General features: G+C 36.0%; 1 protein-coding gene across 2 annotated transcripts in view; it reads left to right on the top strand.

Moving 5' to 3' along the window:
* Positions 1–21,881, top strand: part of PLCB1 (phospholipase C beta 1) — a 795,638-nt gene that overhangs the window by 386,499 nt on the left and 387,258 nt on the right. The window lies entirely within an intron of this gene.

Genomic DNA, 21,881 nt, shown 5'->3' with positions numbered 1-21,881 from the left:
ACATGTTGGGTATGTAGCTCAAAGAACTTTGGCTCAAGGGCAAAGTCATTTAAAACAATACAAATTAAGACATGAAACACCACCCCATACATTTTATCTTGCCCTATCCCCTACTAATTGTATCTCTTTATCCAACTTCCATGACTCTAACAATTTCTTTTTTCTGTTATTGAATTTCAAAATAATAGAATAATAAGTATGGAGCGTGTGACTAGCATCTTTTGTTCAAACACTTTCTTCTTTTCTTTGTTTGTTTGTTTTTGTTTTGGGGCCACACCCGATGATGCTCAGGGGTTACTCCTGACTATGGGCTCAGAAATCACTCCTGGCTTGGGGACCATCTGGGATGCTGGGGGATCAAACCGAGGTCAGTCCTATGTCAGCTGCATTCAAGGCAAACATCCTACTGCTGTGCCACCTCTTCGACTCCCAAAACTTTCCATTTTGAGGATTTTTAAAGTATTAAAAAACAGTCTGGTGTTTTATAAGCATTCAAGTATATTTTTCGTACTCAAATCTGTTAAAATTAAATATAAAGTGCTTTATTTGATGAAGTATTACCTTAGGAAGTGTCTGTGCTTCTATACACTAGCCAAGAAAATATAATGTATAATGAATTTGGATGGTGCTCCACTGGATATTGTGAAATCTATGTATTAAAGTGTTTACCTTACTAGGGCCAAAATTGTGATACAAGCGGTAGAGCGTTTGCCTTGAAAGCCTAGTACGGACCTAGGACAGATCTCAGTTTGATTCCCTGACATCTATATGGGCCTCCAAGCCAAGAGCTATTTCTGAGCGCATAGCCAGGAGCGTCACTGGGTGTGGTCCAAAAACCAAAAAAAAAAAAAAAAAGAAAAGAAAAGAAAAGAAAAGAAAGAAAAAATAATAAAGGGTTTATTTTAAATCCATAGCAGAAAATAATTTCATCCAGCATAGCATCATACCCTCTCAACAGTAGACAATGTGATTCCTCTATGAAAGCATTTTACCACTAAAACGGATGTAAGTCAAGATTATTTTCTAGAATATTCTGTATTAGTTTGCAACTGTGGTTCTGCAGACCCATGGTTATAAATAGCTGTACAAAATTTAAATAAAAGCACTCAAATATATAACCTATTTTGTGTATAATATATCCTATTTTATGATATTTAAGAAGCCATTACCTATAGGAAATAACTCCTTATTTTTATAGAAATATTAAAGGGGAAATTTACTGAATTTATGTTAGACACATTTAAATTTCTGAAGTCTTAAAATTTGACATAGCAGCTATATATTTCTGGAATTGAAATTATAAAGTAGAGCAATGAATTTGAAGAACAACTACGTTTTAGGTCTGGGAGCATTTAAAGTATTAATTCAGTTACAACACAATTAGGAAAATAAAGAGACAATGATCATACAAATTCTCTGAACCAGTTATAACATTCGAAAATATTTAAAAGAATTCAAAGAGTTAATAAAAAGTACACTTAAGCCACACAGCAACCAAGCAGTTAAGAGTAAAACTTAATTGTTTTTCTTTCAGAATGTCTAATATTAAGAACCACTAGGGCAGACATGGCAGTTTCCCTCATACATAACTCAGCTGCTGAGGGCTATTCTACTCAAATGTTGGAAGACCGAAAAGTGACATTTTCTTCTCTACTCTTAAGTTACTAGAAAATTCTCTATAGTCCATCTCTCTCCTCAGTTTATAAGCAAAACTATCTGATTCAGTTGTACAAAACCCCAGCTCTGGCATCAAGGCTCAGCATATCTGAGATACAAGTCATATATCAGAGCTTCCCTTGGGTCAGTCTACAACTTTCCAGCCCCCAAACCCACATATTCACTTAGGTCCTCAAGCCCTACTCTGCTACTATTACTTCCTTGAGATTTTTCTCCTGAGAACCCTAACTCAATAACTCACTTTATCGGAATATCTGTCTTATTTCTACTTCTAAAGAACTTAACTAAAGACTCATAATGTCTATGCTGGGTATTCTGCTGCCTAGTACACCAATAGTGTTCTCCCAAAGTCCCACATGAGAATGCAAATTCATTCTGTTTCACCAAGAAATTGGGAGGTTTAATCTATTGTCACTTTTACACACACACACACACACACACACACACACACACACACACACACACACACTAAAGACTCATAATGTCTATGCTGGGTGTTCTGCTGCCTAGTACACCAATAGTGTTCTCCCAAAGTCCCACATGAGAATGCAAATTCATTCTGTTTCACCAAGAAATTGGGAGGTTTAATCTATTGTCACTTTTACACACACACACACACACACACACACACACACACACACACACACAGCCAGCAGTGCTCGGTATTTACTCATGCTTTTGCTCTCTGAGATCCCTCCTGACAACCCCAAGAGACCACACAGAGTCCGGGGATCCAACCTAGATCTATTTGCAAGGTAAGCACCTTGCTCACTGCCCCATCTCTTTTGACTTAATTACATATAGTTTAAGCAAATGTAGTGCACTCTTCTTGGGACCATAAAAAGGCAAACTAAAGAAAGTAATTGTGCAATGAAAAAAAATTTATGGAAAGCTTGCTCTATTTTTAAATCCGAATAGCTGAAAAACAAGGTATTAAATATTCTTAACTATGATAAATATTACAGGTTTTAAGAAATAAATATGCTAAGCCACAAATAAATATAAAATACGTTCCTGCTCACACATTATTCTAACTGGATAAGATCATTAAGGATATGAAATATAGACTTGCATTTACAAGAGACAGATTTACTGAGTCCACAAAGATAAGTGCCTGCCTCTGCTTCACAAATGAGGAAGCTTCAAAGTAAAGCAAGGCTGGTTTAAGCTGGCACTTTGATCCAACTGGCTGAAATGTGCCAGATAAGTTATCAAATGTGAAACCATACAGGCAAGTGTTATGTATTGATATGTCTTCTGTCTTACATATTTGTCACATTATTGGAGGGATAATATAACTATTGGACAATGGGAGTAGATGTCATTGTCTTTTTGCTTCAATTTTCCAACTGTTCGAACAGTATACTATACAATGTTTGTTTGTTTGTTTGTTTTAATTTTTGGGCCACACCCAGCGGAGCTCAGGGGCTATTTCTGACTCTACACTCAGAAATCACTCCTGGCAGACTCGGGGGACCATATGGGATGCTGGGATTCAAATCACTGTCCTTCTGAATGCAAGGCAAATGCCCTACTGCTGTGCTATCTCTCTGCCCCCCCATTCAATGTTTATTTTACACCTGCTTTGTGCCAGACAATAGTTAATAGATGAGAGCATGTTGGGGAGGATAATAAATAAATCTTAGGAAGTTCATGGTCTTGTGAAAATTAAGAAAAATAATAGTCTCCAAAAAATAAGAATTATGTTCAATATTAAGCTTTATAATTGATTGTAATTTTTAATTCCAAAGATTAAAAAAAAGGAAAAAAGAAAAGTTTGAAGACAGTTGAACAAGGATTTATTTGAATGGCTTAAGAAGGTGTGAGATCCATTATTTGACTACTGACATGGTATTATTTAAATATACTTTGCACTAGCAAACCAAAGGAGACAAATGAAATTTATTAATTTCCTAGTAGGTAAAGATGGTTGTCACATGAGAGAAAGAAAGAGAGGAGAGACTTATGAATTATAGATTTGCGTAAAGACATGGACTTGGAGTGCCCGAATGATATCAGTGACACATGGAGGAAGCAGTTCAGAGGAATATGAAAAATATGTAATTTCTTGTGTTTTGAAACCAACATATGGAGAATATATTGTAAGGACTAAGTAAATATAGACAACATATCATAACAGGGTAATAATAGTGTTCACAATTTTATAATAAATTATGTAAGTAATAAATTTCAAAATATAAAAAAATTTTAATTCAATGTTCAGTAGAGAGATAGAGCTGAGAAGTAGCTCAAGTGGTAGAACAAAAGTCTAGAATGTTCAAGTCCCTAAGTTCAATTCCTAACCTCAGATTATCCTCTAAAACTCCTGGTGTAATTCTATTTGTTTCAGAATACAGAATCATTAGAAGAACATTGTTGTCCCACTGGAGCACAACTGAATACCCATGTACAGAGCAATACCAGTAGAAACAAAATCAATACATAAAGATGTCATTACTAATGCCACTCATTTCACTACATTATTAAGACCTTCCATCTTTTAACAAGCAATTTAGCTAATATTTAAAGAGTCAGTTAAAGGAAATTAAATATTTAAACACAACTTAATGGTTGGGCCCCTTTCAATTTTCCTCTTGTTAAACAGTTCCTAAGGCTTATTTTTCTTCTTCAACGCAAATCAAGATGAAGAGTCACATTGTCTTTGTCTTGGCAAGGTCATGTTTAGCCAAGAGTTCCAGTCAGAATTTTTTTTTCCTTTTTTATACAGAGAGCAATGGTTTGATTAAGTATTTATAAGTCTGGCTGGGTAAAGTTAAATGGAGCCGAAGATGCAATTAGGAAGTAAAACCAAGTGTCACAGTGCAGAGTTTTCTGAAAGGATATAAGTCAGTGGGATCTAGAAATGTTTCTTCAGCACTGTGGTTAGGCCTGAATTGCAGTGGTTTGATGTAGAAGTGCTTTCTAAGACTTATTAAATGATGTTCAGGAGTCATCTAAAAATACTATCAAAGGAATTCACACCCTCTCCAGAAATAGTTTTACTCACTACCATACTGGGGCAGGCTGTAGAAGAGAGGAAATGGCCTGGTTATGGGGTGTAGTGACACAACTGGGAGCATCTCTGCTCCCCATTTTTCAGGGAAATCACAGCGTCCAGGAGCTTGTTAAAAATATGTGAAGAGGTGTGAGAAGAGGTAATTCTTCGGGGCCAGAGAGATAGCACAGTGGTAGGGCATTTGCCTTGCAAGTGGGCAATCCAAGACCAATGGTAGTTCAAATTTCTGCAATCCCATATGGTCCCCTGTGCCTGCCAGGAGCGATTTCTGAGCAGAGATCCATGAGTAATCCCTGAGCACCACCGGGTGTAGCCCAAAAACCAAAAAAAAAAAAGAAAAAAAGAAGTAGTAATTCTTCAGTTGCTTGCTTTTAGAAAAAGGAAAATGAAAATTTTGTGTTAATCACAATTAGCCATCTACATTCTTGCAGTTGCTCTGAAGTTCTTCCATTGTCAAGAAGGAAACTGCTGATACTGACAGTTATGTCTAGGGAAGGAAAGGTCTTTTCTTTACTCTCTTCTTTTATTAAAACTGTATTCCAGTAGAGGCCAAGTGTTTGCAATAATGTTAAAGTTATGGTATTGATATACAAAGATATGCTACTGTCTCCCACCCCCAAGATCTTCCACCACTGGCATTTTGGTATATCCAGTCAAATTGTTGGCCTGTCAACCCCATTTCCTCCTTGTATTCATTTATTTACTTTAATTTTTTTTTACTGAATAACAGTGAATTATAGATGGTCAAACTGCGGTCATTCAGTGCTTTCAGTACACACCCCGTCCCTTCACCATTGCTCATATCCTGCCACCAATTTCTCTACTTTCCCTTCAACATGCCTTTATGACACACTTTTTTCTTTCTTTTCTTTCCTTTTCTTTTCATTTTTTTCTTTCCTTTTCTTTTCATTTTTCTTTCCTTTTCTTTTTTTCTTCTCTTCTCTTCTTTCTCCCCCCTTCCTTCTTTCCCACCTCTTCTCTCCTTACCTCCCTTTCTGTCTTGCTTCACTCTCTATCCCCCTTTTTCTGTTTCATCCTCCCCCTCCCCCTATCCCCACCCTGTATTTTTAGTCATTTATTTTTAAATACAAGGCCAAAAGTTTATGTTTGATACTGTGTGTTCCCTTGTTTTGCACTCTGTGTTTCGCAGATGAGTGAGAAAATTAGTATTCATCCTGGTAGGATTCAAGTCCATTGCCACTTAAGTAAAAGAAAAGAGGTAGCCGTTGCCACTTGAGGGCCTCTAAATAATGAAGAGACCTGGTGAGATGTTGAGATACAGCTTCATTGACAAGAAGTTGAAAGTTTGGAAGATGGGACTTTTGTCCTTAGAAAAGCCATCTTATGTGCATAGTCACAAAAAGAAAGAGAACTGTTTTTTTGTTTTTGTTTTTGCTTTTCCTAACAGATATATTTAAGAAGGGGTGAGTTGTAGATCAGTAGTACCAGATAAATCTCCACGTGGGTTTTTTCCAGAGAGGCACAACCATCTTGTCTCGAACCTAAATAAACAATGTTGAGGATAAGACTTGGGGGAAGGACAAATGAAAACAAATGTCCTTATCATTAGGCTTTGCAGAAGGTTAAGGTGATGACTAATTAAAAAAACAAGACATTTTCTGATATTTAATATTGATTTCAGCTCTAATTTCTTTGGGCTAGTTTTGAAGCCAATTGTAAACCAATTAAAGAAGAAACAGCCTTGCCAGAATGTTTTTGATTATAAATAATATTGCATAATCATAAGTATAGCAAAAGTGAAGTTTATTTTGGATTGCAATGTCAAATGTTTTGACATAGAAATATTCACTTTATTTTAATGTTAATAAGGCCAAATTAGGTAATTGGTCTCAATTAGGCTGATTAATTTTCAACAAGAACTCTCTTACCAAGAAGACACAATTCAATCCAACTCTAACTGACCATTAAAATTTCACCAGTGGTCACGGGGATTTTTAACAGAAGATTCCGGAAAAATTGCTCCTCAAAGACACTAAAAAAGTTAACACAATTTTCATACTTTATCAACAATAACTTATGTTGCTGCATATGTCTAAGGAATGACTTTAAAGAAAAAATAGTTTAGTGCTAAGCAAGAGTACGTCCTGAATTACATGAAGAGAAATTCACGTAAAAATCATTAAAAAAAGGAAGATTAACTTTCATATTTGTTTAGGGCCTTAAAGGGATATTGATATTGTTTTTGTATGTGACATTATTCTCTTTAATTGTCTAGACATTTAATCAATTTCTGAAATGCAAATTGGTGTAGAGTAGTAAATGGTATTTTATAATATATGTTTAAGCATCATTATTTTAAGTCTGATTTTACTGTGAATAGTTAACCATGAAATGAAAGTGAGACTATTGAATGACTTATACAGATATATTTATTATTTACTCTCATCCTTTTATTTTTTTTAACCCCAAAAGTACTATATCAGAATTTATTTTAAAAATGAGCTCTACCATCATGCTAATAAATGAAGTTGTTACACAGACCTGAATTTCTATTTAATAACTTCTTTTTATGGTCGGGGTGATAGTACAGCAGATTTTCCTGATGATAAAGTATGTTCAGGATACTTGCATCTTTAGCAAATTATCTTAACATCCTTTGACTTTGTTTTTACTGTTCTTTTTGTTTCTAGCATTCAAAAGCCTATTTGCAATTTTAATGTATTATAAAATGTATTACCTTCTTCTCTGTTGTAATTAAAATATCTTTTTGATTAAACAGTGACCCATGCTTTTAACTAGAGGTATAAGCCTTGGCTTTGATTTATCTTCCTCCCATTCTTTCCTGATCAGTGAATAGCCTTGTTCTTCTCCAACATAATACATATTCAATCTAAGAATCATCTTTAATTGCAATACACTTTTTATAATCCAAGCATTTTTCTGTCATTGCCTACTCCATGCATTACATTTTATATAAGTTTGTATGCTGGTGTCTTGAGGGTAATGATCAGATTTAAATGGAAAATTACAATGATTACCAGTAATATGATCATTTATGAGATCCACTTTTAATAGGAACCTACTATTTTAACTTAATATTAAATTGATAATGACTGAAGAACACAGCTAATTTAGAAAATCATGCGGAGTAATTGCATCTGTCATCAGTTTGGGCTTTTGATCCTTCTTTTCTTAGCAGTTTGCTTTCAGTTCTCATTAATGATTACAAAAAACAAGGTCAGTACAGGCATTCTTTGATGTTTGTTTATATCTTGTATGTGAAAATTGAACATGGTCCTACTCTCCTAAAAACTAAAGAACTTATCTCTATTAATAGCTGTATCTTGAACTATGATGTCAGACACATCTGGATAATATCAGATACACCTTGGTCAACGTGTTATTCTTGTGTGATTTGTGAAGTGAATATTAAGACTAAAATTCTTACTTGGTCCAAAGGATTAAAATTATACTTCTACAACTGGACTATTGGAAAGATTAACTAGGACACTATAGAGAGAGTTAGTTTTGGAACACCTCGAACTTATCAAATGGTGGCTATTGCGTGTATTAAATATGCTGCAGTTCACTACCGTTGACATAAGAAATTAGTACTGGACTTGAAATAAAGCTCTATTTTATCTTCTAAATCTTAGATAAATATTTCTAGGGTTGTGACTGGATGTTAGAGCATGTGTCTTACATGTATGTGGTTCTGGGTTCAATCCCTGGGACTATTACATTAGTAGAAATAATACAAAAATAAATGCATGTAAAGGGCATCATTACCTTTATAGGAAACTAAAAGTACAAGCAGAGGCACTGGAGAGATAGCACAGTGGCTAGTGTGCTTCTATTGCACACAGCTGACCCAGGTTCCATATCTGACATCACATATAACTGCCCCCCCCCCGGCCCACCAGGAGTTATCTTCAATTGCAAAGCCAATAGTAACCCCTGGCATAACTTGTTGGGCTCTAACCCCTTTAAATTAATAATGTTCAAAATATTAAATATATACATGCTTATTTTATGGTATCAATATCAAAATAATAGCTCTCATGTTTGTGCGTGGTAGAGCTTAAGAAAGTCATGAAGGTTCCCAGGGTGCTTAGTTGCTCTATTTTTTTAATTTTTTATTTTTAATTATGAGAACAAAGATGCAAAGAAAGAGGTAAAGTGACAGTGGAAGGACAATCACCCGTAACATAATTCTCAGAAGAAGTCCCCTTGTTGATATCTTAACTTTGGACTTTCAGCCAAAGAACATTAAGATAAATAAAACAGAATCCATGTACAAGTACTTTGCCCCTCAAATCCCCAGATTATAATATTTCTTAGCAGCAGACAAGGCAATCTAAAGCCATAAAACTTGCGTAACTCCTTAAACATTAGAGGCATAGTATTTTTTACATTTCCATGTATATGCATATTAGTTTAAGTTAATCTCAAATTTAAGTAAGTTTTTTTTTAAGGATTAGAGTCAAAGGAGCACAGTAAAAACGGTGTTAGAGTGGCAATTGTTGTTTGCATAGGCCCACCAAAATATGAGGGGCATGGAAAGGAATAACCTTGGCCTAAATACAAAGAGACCCTACCCCTAAAGTTTCCTGGCATAAGACCAACTCTAGGCTCCAGGCAAGCTAGATCGTCCAATACAAGACATTGTCTGTAGTGCCAACACACTTTTATTTTTCACATAGTTTCTGTTGTTGGTATCATGTTTCTGTATTAAACATCCGGGAATATGCATATTCTACATTGAAGTCAGGATGTAGATCATCCTCTAGTTTCACCTCACAATTAAAGGGCAATGCAGAGAGCCCTGTCCTGTAAGCAGGTCGTTGTTGTTGTTAAGTCTTCTCAGTGTTAAGAGAAGTCTCTTTTGAGCAGGTCGATGTCTGAGCAGTGGTAGGGTCTTCCGTGGTAGAAGATTGCTTCCAGGTGATGTAGACAAACTTGGATGCTTCGTGGATGGCTTCCTGGTTCAGGGGTGAATGGAAAATGTCCATTCTTCTGAGACCTGTGCCAGGATCTGCCCACCCTCCACCCTGTGCCCTTCCCACCCTAGTGCAGAGGGAAGGGCGGGAAAAGCTTGGGACCCAATCCAGGAGGGACACCCCCCCGACACCCACCTTGTCTGACCGCCTGGGCTGCCACCCCAGGAAGGCATGGAGGCCGGGGGCAGTAGTTGCTCTATTTTTTAATACACAATGCAGCCATTGAATTTTACTTATGTAAAAATAAATTAAGCTTTACACCTAATATTTATGAATTTTAAAATTAGTGAAGAAAAATAGAATAGAATAATAGAATTATAATAAATAGAATTTAAAAATACTATTACTTGGGGCCGAAGCAGTGGTGCAAACAGTTAGGCATTTGCCTTACATGCGCTAACCTAGGACGGACTGCAGTTCGATCCCCTGGCATCCCATATGGTCCCCCAAGCCAGAAGTGATTTCTGAGTACATAACCAGGAATAGCCCCTGAGCATCCCTGGGTGTGGCCCAAAAAGCAAAACAAAACCAAAAAAATAATTAAAATTACTTGATTATATTAAGGAACTATTAATTGAAAAATAAAAACTCATGACATGTTCAGTAGCTCTTCCCCTAATACTTCAAGGAAATATTTCCATTAGAAATTTTCAGTAATAGATAAAATTATTTATGTGAAGACACTTAATTTAATATTTTCTATTTAAAATTCACAGTAAAATGGTATAAGTTAAATGTCCTGTACTTAAAAAAATTCTTAATTGGTAGTGCTTCATCACAGAGTTTTCTTGTCCCCAAAATGTGATATAAAATGATGCAGCCTCTTAGAGTACTTTAGAGTATAGCTTTTTTAAAGCTTACATATATTGGCATTCTGACCCCAAATTTTCACTGAGTGTAGTGTTTTATCTAATACATGTAAAGGTAGATGGAAATGAGTCTATGAAATGAATGTACACATAAAATGTATTTCTCACTTATTTCAGAATTGGTCTGATTCATTTTTTTAAAATCTTAATTTAAGCACCATTACTACAAACATTTTACAGTTGGGTTTCTGTTATAAAAAGAAAACCCCCCTTTACCAGAGTGCAAGGTGGGGGAGGGTGGAGATGGGGTGCATTGATGGTAGGAAGGTTGCATTAGTCTAATTCTTCTGCAGACTAACATCTCCAAAGTAGAAATAATCCAAATATCTGTCTGTATGAGAATGAATAAACATATGGTGCTGCATTTATACAATCAATAATTCAGAATTCCTAACGTAAATGTATTTAAGATGTTGAATAGAAGCAGCCTCACACACAAATTGCATGCTATGTGAGTCCAATTATATGGTCCAGAAAAAATTAATCTGTAATGATGGATATGAAAACACAGGTGCCTCTAGTAAGAAATAAGAAAATACCACTGTTTGGTGATGAATCATATCTTTACCTTGTTTGGCAGGATCTGCAAAAGCCATCTTATGACCTTGAGATATCTTCACAGATCTTTGAAGATACTGAACTTAAGATTACTTGGCTGATGAACAAAAGCCAGATTCCATCTCCTTTCATAGCAATTATGTAAAGAAAATATAGTCCTAGTTGTTCAAACTCTACTTGATATGATATGTAAGAGTATTCAAAGATATGCTACCATATATAATCTGTGTTACCAGAGGAAGAACTTATTAACCATCACAGAAACCTACTACATTTACTCAAGATTATACTTGGCAGGGACATATCCTATAGAAAGTATGACAAAAACATAGGTAGATTATGTGTCTTGTCCCTCAAGAGACACATGACCAAGATAGCATAAACATACAATTATTAGTAAATATAATGAAAAATAAAACAAGTCTAAAAAAGAGCTGTAAATGATAGTTCTTAAAACTATTGAAAGGCATTTATTCTGCAGTACTAAAGAATAAGAAATATGACATGAGAGAGCTGCAATATTATATCTGAGCTGCCTTTGTAGGGGTCTTAACTAGCTCTGTAGTTTCTTGGGTTATAATTTTACAAGTCAACATCTTACAAGTTACTGAGTGATTTTTTTTTACTTTTTTTATCTTTATTTAAACACCGTGATTACAAACATGATTATAGTTGTATGATTACAGTCATGTAAAGAGCACCCCCCTTCACCAGTGCAACATTCCCACCACCAATTTCCCAGATCTCCCTCCTCCCCACCCCCCTACACCTGTACTCGAGACAGGCTTTCTACTTCCCTCATTCATTCACATTGTTATGATAGTTTTCAGTGTAGTCATCTCTGCAACTGCACTCATCACTCTATGTGATGAGCTGCATGTCCTGAGCTGCACCTACCAGCCCTCATTTCTCTTGTCTCTGAGATACTGTTAAAAATGTCCTTCATTTTTCTTAAAGCCCATAGATGAGTGAAACCATTCTGCGTCTTTCTCTCTCCCTCTGACTTACTTCACTCAGCATAATAGATTCCATGTACATCCATGTATAGGAAAATTTCATGACTTCATCTCTCCTGATGGCTGCATAGTATTCCATTGTGTATATGTACCACAGTTTCTTTAGCCACTCATCTGTTGAAGGGCATCTTGGTTGTTTCCAGAGTCTGGCTATTGTAAATAGTGCTGCAATGAATATAGGAGTAAGGAAGGGATTTTTGTATTGTATTTTTGTGTTCCTTGGGTATATTCCTAGGAGTGGTATAGCTGGATCGTATGGAAGCTCAATTTCCAGTTTGTGAAGGAATCTTCATATTGCTTTCCATAAAGGTTGTACTATTCAATTTCTTGGTAAACTTTTAGTGATAAATGGATAATTACAGTATCTTGTTTAAATTTTGTTTTTGTCACTGCTTAATATAGGCGCTGTATTCCAGTAGCTAAGTTTGAAAGAAAAAAAATAACAAAGAATGCTTTAAAAAATATCTCTGACAATATTCTTCAACTGTTCTGTTCTCTGGAAGTAATACTGAAAAATCATTCACATAGAAAACATATGAAGTAATAAATGCTTACTGATAAAAAAATTTTCTTTTTCTCCCATTCACCTTATTTACTTTGACTCAAACACTGCCTTTACTTTTGTATGTGTTTTAAATGTATTGCTGGAATCCTACATTTAAGCATAGATACATCCAGATATGTATGTACATTCTTGACACCTTTTTATACAAATTTTTACATGCTATCTGCAATCTTTTATTTTTGGTAGGTTTGGGAGACCATATGAGATTGAACTGGCTCACAATCATCCTAGAGAAAAACAGTTGATACTACTAACATTTTGGCAAAGCACAGAACTTTATAAGACGGAACAGTGGGAATATTCCTGTGTGAATTATTTTTTTTACCTCTTTGGCTACAATATACTGTATTATTTCCTGAGGCAAGTTCAAAGTCTACCTGTCACAGTATTTAGAGCTTGGGCACTTAAAAGTAAAATTAAAAATGTAATCCTGTAGGAGGGACTTGCTGACTTTAAAAATAAACCCTGTGTGGCTTCCAACAGAGATGTTCCACATCTTCCAACACTGTAAAACTGCACGTAGTGATGTTTTCAACCATCGGGGAAAGAGCAGTATCCAGATAAATTCCTCAAACTGAGAATATCACAAACCTGCAGTATTTAGAGGTTGCTCTTAGTAGTACTTGGAGATATATGGTGCAGGGGATCACACCTGAGTGATCTGCTTGCAAATCAGGCTTTTTGTGCACTAGGTTCATTGGGCTCTCTCTGATCCCTACAATTTTAGTCTCATCTTCTTATGTACTCATTTTTGTATTTCTATTTCACCTTTGTCTCAAAGATCTAACTTTCAATACTAAAAGCTCATGTGTTCTGGTTATCTACTGCTATAGAACAAACCACTCCATACATATCCTAAAGAGTTCACTGTGCTTTGCTGATTGTTCATATTTGTGCTAACTTACAGGGCTGTAGTCAGAAGTTAGTTGGCGCTGGCATTACCTTCGAGCTCAGCTGTACTAAGATGCCCTAGATAATCTTCACTTACCTGTTCACCACCTGAGTATCCCCTCCTGCTTTGGTCTCACTCAGCCACAGAGTGGCCTGGCTTTTCTCTGTTGGTAGCTTAGCACTCTAACTACAAGAAACAAAAAGGATCAGTCCTGGAAGCATCTAGACACAGAACAGGAAGCTTGTTAGTTTTATCTTACTCTGTGACTCATCATAGCCACTAACTTGGAAGGGGGGGAGAGAGTCTCCTTAGGAGAGGATTATATGCATTCTGCCAAGGAATGGCTTGATGGTAGTCACCTCTCAACACTGGCGACCACAACAAGCAATGTTTGATTTCTAGAATTTCTGTAAGTTAGGCAGCATTCTGCAACTGGAACATGTACCTTTCCAACAAATATATAAGTGATGAAACTATTTAATATGATTATGTTCATATGCCCATAAATTATGACTTTGTGAAGTTAAAAATATTCTCTTTCCTAAATTTCAGGATAGCTCTTAAAAGAAAAGAAACACACTTAGGCATAACAATAACAGATATCAGACTTCCATTCTTATTTCTCAATATAGTGTGTATTCCAAAATATATGAGTTGTCTTAGCAATACTTAGTACAATCATTTCTCCTTTTACGAATAGGCTCATTTCACAAACAGAAAACTAATACAGTCGTTCATTATATACTATTCTCCTCATGCCAGTTATAATGATCCTATTCTGAAGTGGCTTTCTTTCTACCTCTATTATATATAAAAACCCTTTGAAAATCAGTGAATTCTTTATAATAAAGGAGGATGAGAAACTCTTACACAGGAATTCATAGCTCTCCCTTTACCATTGTATAACTTATATTTCAACATTATAAAAAAATTTAGATTGATAATTATTCTTACAGATTCACTTGGACATGAAGTACATGAATTAAATTCTCAAAAATTAGTGCCATACATTATCCATAGCTGTAACAAGCAGAGCAGCTAGATAAGAATTAGTAAGAGCAGAATAATAGCACAGCGGGTAGAGCATTTGCCTTGAATGTAGTTAAGCAAGCATCAATTTCCAGCATCCCATACAGTTTCCCAAACCTGCCAGGAGTAATTTCTGAGTACAGAGCCAGGAATAACCCTTGAGTGCTGCTAGGTGTGGCCCCAAAATTAAAACAAAACAAAAACAAAAATAAAAAAATGAAAAAAGTATAATTCACTAATTTTTACCTGAATCATTATTAAATTCATCTGAATTATTGACTATGTCCACCTTTTCTAAGTGACACAATTCTTGTTCTGTTTGTAATTGTATCAATAAATGAACAGGACTGTTATTTGCATTGAAACATTAAAACTACTTGGATTCAACTAGTCATCCATTGTAAGTAACGAACAAATAGTCAAGTATCTATGTTGGTCACTACATTGGAATAATGGCACTCAATGTGGCAAGAATCTTTGAGCTTTTTCCTTGTACTTTGCCTGCTGTTTCTTTTCTATTGATATATATGTATATGTATAAATATCCATTATCCAATATTGGTGATCTAGTGAGCTCACAGATTTTCTGAACTCTGTGACTCTCTAACAAACTTATGAAAAGGATCCTTGGAAAAGCTTTTCTCTTCAAGCAGATCAAAAAAATAATTGATAAACTGGAGTTAGAACTGTCATCAGGTCTTAAAAGAGAGTTTTTAAAACCTCTAACTCATAAGAATTGACCAGAGACTCAGGTCTGAGCTGGGACTGATGCCTCAAGTCTTTGAAGAACAAACCCTTGACTCAGAGTCTCTGTTATTATCTCCAGTGAGACAGTGGCAGAATTGAGCTGAGTGGAATTCTCCAGCATCCAACTGAGAGCTTTAGTGCAGGAACATTTCCATGCCCTCACATTAGACTTGACTTTAGGAGCCCTAATCACAGCCACATCCATAAAACAGGGTGGATCTTTCCATTTCTATTTCAGAGGTTGTGAAGTTTCTATTAAACTTCTTCTCTCACTAGTAACTAGTAAACTTGTCATCTGGTTTGTTGAGGCTCACGGGTGTTAGAAATCTAACTCAGTTGTAAATCACAACATGGAAATCTCCTTGCATATTTTACAAAGACAAAAGAAAGTAACATGTCAGCCAGCAATCAGAAGTCCATTATAGGCCAGAAAGTGCCTCTTTTACCTGTCAAACTGAATGGGTCCTTTCACACAAACCTTCATTCCAGTCTGTTTGGAGACTCCCTCCCTCCTGTCTTTCAAATTACGCCACAATTCTTAGTTTTCCTTTGAAATATTTCCAAACCACTGGAGCATACCTCATTACAGTCCCCCATTGATGAAATGTGGCACGAAGGCTGTTTAAGATATAAATAATGATTCGAATTATTCCCACCTTCTCAACCTTGTTGACAGACAGTGAATAAAGACAACATTGTTACACCTACAATTGATCTATTGAAGTTAGGATTGTTTTTGACTCGGGAAAATACAACCTTTTTTCCAGTACTTTGCTAAGCCAATGATTTAGAGCATTTTCCCCTATATTTATGTTTTAAAAAATAATTTTTCCACTGCTCATGCAATGAGGCATGTTATTATTATTACAACTCTGGCTCTGCAGAGTACACATGCGAAATAGACAAACATGTAGAAAGAAAGCACATTCAGATACTGTATTGATATTGAGACAGACACCTACTTTCTACAGCAGTTCCTTGCATTAAAAAGTGAGCATCTGGGCCCGGAGTGATAGCACAGCGGGTGTTTGCCTTGCAAGCAGCCTATTCAGGACCAAAGGTGGTTGGTTCGAATCCCGGTGTCCCATATGGTCCCCCGTGCCTGCCAGGAGCTATTTCTGAGCAGACAGCCAGGAGTAACCCGTGAGCACTGCCGGGTGTGGCCCAAAAACCAAAAAAAAAAAAAAAAAGTGAGCATCTTACTCTAGTTAGCACAACTGAATACATAGGCTGTCTGTATGAGGTGGAAGCACCAATTCCACTAGGGTTGGTCTTTCTGTTCCTCATTTTAGCAATTTTGGATGCCAGATAAGTCATTCACCCACTTCAAATAACTGAAGAAATCTTTGATGCCATTTTGTCCTATAAAAAGAACCTTTGTGGGGCCAGAGTTAGCATAGTGGTAGGGCGTTTGCCTTGCATATGTTCAACCCAGGATGGACCTGGTTTTGATCCCCTGTGTCCCATTTGATTTCTCTGAGCCTGCCAGAAGTGAGATTTCTGAGTACAGAACCAGAAGTAACCCCTGAGAGCTGCCAGGTTGGCCTCAAACCCCCCCCCCAAAAAAAAACAAAGGAAAAAAAGAAAATTAAAGAACAGAGATAAAAATATAGTAAGAACACATTTTTCATATGACTTGCCAAGGGTTGATGTAAGGAGCCTGACAGCATGAAGATCCCTCTTCTTTTGGACACAGAGGTGTTCTATGTCAGGCATAATTAATTCTCCTTGACTTATAGATGACTGTCTGTGATAACTAAAAGATGACTACTAAAGAAAGGAAGATGGTAAAATGGGAACATGTTAACTAACTAAGAAGAGCTCAGGACAGTAATTACTCTCCTCCAAAATTATTCTCATCAATTTTTACTGTTGGTTGACTAAAATACGCAATTTTCTCTATGCTTCTCATGATGATTTCACCACCAAGAACTCTTGAGTCAACACTGACCTTTAAGAGATGTCTCAGATCAAGAAGCCCCAAAGGGTTCTGAGCTGTAATTTTCCTTTCAAACTTCCCTCCCTTTCACATTTGCATAAGATTTTGTAATAGCAGGACAACTTGGATCTGATCAGATCAGAGGAATGAGGTGACTTCAGCTCTAGAGCACAGATGTGCCTTCATCACCCAGCTGTGAGTAATTTTCTTCCTAATAGGAGATTGAGTTTTGAATAGACAGAAAGCACATTCTGTCACAGGAGCCTTGCACCCAGGATGTTCAGGCAAAGCCCGCACTCATTTATTTAGGTCACGTAATCATCTCAGACAAAGCTCTCTCTGTGTGGCCAGGTAAATCATCCAGAAGTAAGTAGCCTGCAGGTTCCTGTTTCCATGATCTGTTCTTTCTTAAGGTGGATTTGGTCATGAAATCGCTGCATCTCCAAGGCATTCAAGTAACCCTGAAAGAAATTTCAAAAAAAAGCAGGGGTAGTCAATGGAAATATTGAGTGGTATAAATACAATCCCTTATGTTTATTTTAAGCAGTATGAGTGTCGACTTTAACTTCTCCACATAACTGTCTATTCTTGTCAACAGCATCAGTGAGTATTGTGCTAATTTACTTTAGATTCTAGGTGGCTTTTAATAGGATGAGGGGTCTTTCTGTAGTTGTCCTACTATGTGAGCAATCATTCTTCTGAAATTACATGCTAGAAACTCTTGAAAAGAAGCTGTCAATGATTTTATGAATTTGTGTTTGTGTCTGTGTGTGTGTGTTGGGGTGGGGTGTTTATTTTTATGTCATACTCAACTTTGCTCAGGGCTTAGTCCTGGCTTTGTGCTCTATGATTACTCCCAGTGTTATCTGGGGTCCATACAGGGTTCTGATGATCAAATATGGGCCAGCCACTTACAAAGTAAGGTTACTATCCACTGTACTGCCTCTTTCGCCCCAAAAATGAAATTGCTGAGAGCGGGTGTTATTTTATATTCTTACTGATTTTCTTGGAAGGTCATTTTTTCAGATTCTGTGGAACTGTTTCTCATACACGTTACAAAAAGTATTTTACTTGCGGGGCTGGAGTGATAGCGTACTGGGTAGGACACTGCCTTGTAGGTTGCCTACCCAGATTCAATCTCCTGCATCCCAGATGATCCCCAGAACCTGCCAGCATTGATTCCTCAGTACAGAGACAGGAAATTATACAGTTGTGTCCCAGACCCCCCCCCCACTGTTTTTACTTAGAGGCTGAAAAGGCTTTGAAGATGATATTTGGTGTCCTTTGTGGAGATTAGGAAACAGAACCCTAGAGAAGTTCATAGACTTGTCTTATATTTGTGGGTTTTGAGTCAGTCAGTGAGTAAACAGAAACTTTTCAGCAAGTTTTATTTTACTTCCTACATTTAAATTTATTTTTTGTCTATTCATTTCTTCATCAACTATCCAGGCACCATGGATAGAATAGAAAATAAAGCAAACATAGGCTGTTCTTATGTTGGTGATAAATAATCTGAATGTATCAACATTATCCAAGTGTGTGGGAAATGAGTATTCTCAGTTCTCCTTTCAAATGGCCTTAATCAAAATCATTTTAAGTGTAGCTTCTGGAGGTTCTTAAAAGTAGTCCCAGATACATTTCCTTCAATTGAGAAGGCAGAGAAAAAAATTAAGATTGGACATAAGAAGTCTGAAAGGGATCAAGTTTTATAATAGAAAAAAATTAAAAGTGTAATGTGTGGGACCATGGCAGTAATACAGCAGGTAGAATGCTTGCTTTTCATGTAGCTGACCTGTGTTCTATCCTCAGCATCTAAGACCATCATAATAACCCTTGATCTAGGAGTAAATTGTAAGCAGCAATGGCTGTGAACCAAGAACAAATAACGATTAAGCAAGATAGATAGATAGATAGATAGATAGATAGATAGATAGATAGATAGATAGATAGATAGAGTAGAAGAAAGAGAGAGAACGAAAGAAAGAAAGAAAGAAAGAAAGAAGAAAGAAAGAAAGAAAGAAAGAAAGAAAGAGAGAGAGAGAGAGAGAGAAAGAAAGAAAGAAAGAAAGAAAGAAAGAAAGAAAGAAAGAAAGAAAGAAAGAAAGAAAGAAAGAAAGAAAGAAAGAAAGAAAGAAGAAAGAAGAAAGGAAGGAAGGAAGGAAGGAAGGAAGGAAGGAAGGAAGGAAAGAGAAAGAAAGAAAGAAAGAAAGAAAGAAAGAAAGAAAGAAAGAAAGAAAGAAAGAAAGAAAGAGAAGAGAAAGAGAGAGAGAAAGAGAAAGAAAGAAAGAAAGGAAAGAAAGAAAGAAAGAAAGAAAGAAAGAAAGAAAAGAAAGAAAGAAAGAAAGAAAGAAAGAAAGAAAGGAAAGAAAAGAAGAGAAAGAAAGAAAAAGAAAGAAAGGAAAGAAAGAAAGAAAGAAGAGAAAAGAAAGAAAGAAAAGAAAGAAAGAAAGAAAGGAGGGAGGGAGGGAGGGAGGGGGAGGGAGGAGGGAGGGAGGGAGGAAGGAAGGAAGAAGGAAAGGAAGGAAGAAGAAAGAAAGAAAGAAAGAAAGAAAGAAAGAAAGAAAAGAAAGAAAGAAAGAAAGAAAGAAAGAAAGAAAGAAAGAAAGAAAGAAAGAAAGAAAGAAAGAAAGAAAGAAAGAGGAGTGAGGAAATTTTGAGAACAGTTAAGAAATGTGCTCAGGTTGACTGTTAGCAATACATTAAGTCATTTATCAAAACCTGTATAACAAGATGTTTTCAATAAGTGATGAACACATGATAACCAGGATATAACTTAAATGATGTCAAAGAAAAAAGTGGGCAAGAGGAAACTTCCAAATTTGAACAGTTAGAATGAAACTTCTCTTTAAACAAGGTGAATAATTGGGCTTATTTGAAGAATAATGAAGAAAGCTCATTATAGCAGCCCAAAAGTTTTGAGAATTGGCACAAAAAAAAAAAAAAAAAAAAAAAACAGTGCATCATCACATGATGTGGTGCTGAAGTGAAAGGACATACATTGTCTAGAACATATTTTCTTTTTGCAGGGTCTCGAGATGCTTGAACCACACTTGGTGGCACTCAGGTGTAACTTCCTCCTCTTAGCTCAGAAATTGCTCCTGACAGGCTCAGGTGACCATATGGGATGCAGGGGATCAAACCCAGGTCCATCCCTTGTAGGCCATATGCAAGGCAAACACCCTACCACTGTGCTATCACTCTGGCCCTAGAACATAGATTTTATTTGTGCTTCCACTCCTAGTACTTTTTTTTTTTTAATTTTAGACAAGTCACATATTCTTCTTGAGAAAGTAACTTTCATTTCTTTCAACTACTAGTCAGAGCACCATATCCCAGTCTACTGTTCATTGGGGTCAATGTAGCAGAACAACTAGAAAAATGTTTTGAAAAATAGAAGGCATTATAAAGAAATAAGTGGTTGCCAAACCCTGATTCTCTAAGTTTCATTCATCTCAATAAGACAAAATATCTGGGAAGAGCTCCAATATTTAATCACTACTGCCTCTTACACCAGTTTAGTGGCATCATCAACTTTTATGACGTTTATGTTTTATTATGTTTATGAAAATTTCTGTTTCCTACATGTATTGTAGTGCTCACAGATGGGTTCACCCTCTGTGTACTTCTGATACATGTTAGAGATACATGCTTCCCAACAAAAATTAATATGATAAAAGGCAAAATGTAGTTTGTAAAGAGATGGCATGTGCAATATAATCATGACATTCATATATCCAATAACTTTTTCATGTACATTTGGCACAAAGTGTTGCGAATAAAGACATGCAAAAGTGAATCTAGCTAATTCATAATTTATCACAGATGAATCTGAAAATAACTTGAATACAAATATAGTGTATGAAACATTAGAACATAGTACAAAAATAGAAATAAATAATAGTCTCTTGGAATCCTTATATAAAATTAGCATTAAGGAATGAGTATAAATATTCTAAGTACAAGAAAGTCATCCCATATGGAAGAATAGATTGAACCTAGTCATAGAAACAGGAAAATACAAGGACTTTCTGCCATGATATGCTGACCACTTTGGATAAGGGAGAGATTATTGTTTAGTTCTCATGTAGGGAATGAGGCTGAAGAAGGTGAATTGAGGATAAGACCATGGAAGAAGGCTTTATGTGCCAGCCTTTCTTGGCTGGAAATTGAAAACCACTGGAGAGTTCTGAGCAAGACTGTGGTGACTCGTATATAGTCAAAGATGAATTTGGGAACTTTATTATTTGTTCGTTTTTGATGGGAGATACCAATGGTGATTATAAAATAAAAGCAATGTTTGAGGGAAGGAAAAGATGAGGATTTGCACTACGCCATAGTTAGAGGGATAAGAAGGTAGGTGTAAATTTAAGTAACGTTACTATTAAATATAGCTGGAATTTAAATACATCAAATAGGAAGATTCCAATTTTGAGCCAAACAAAAAAAACCTTAGAACAGTGACTTGATTGGACAGAATTGATTTAAGGCATGCCAAATTGGAAGAGCTAGTGGGACATCTAATAATCTTTTATAAAGAATAGTTCAAAAGAGGCTGGGAAATTGGTTTGGGAGGCTAAAGTTTATGATTTGTAAATCCTCAGCAACATCCATC

This window comes from Suncus etruscus, chromosome 9 (genome assembly GCF_024139225.1).
Source record: "Suncus etruscus isolate mSunEtr1 chromosome 9, mSunEtr1.pri.cur, whole genome shotgun sequence".
NCBI lineage: Eukaryota > Metazoa > Chordata > Mammalia > Eulipotyphla > Soricidae > Suncus > Suncus etruscus.
The sequence above is the reverse complement of the archived record's forward strand: the minus strand, read 5'-3'. Positions and strand labels throughout refer to the sequence as shown.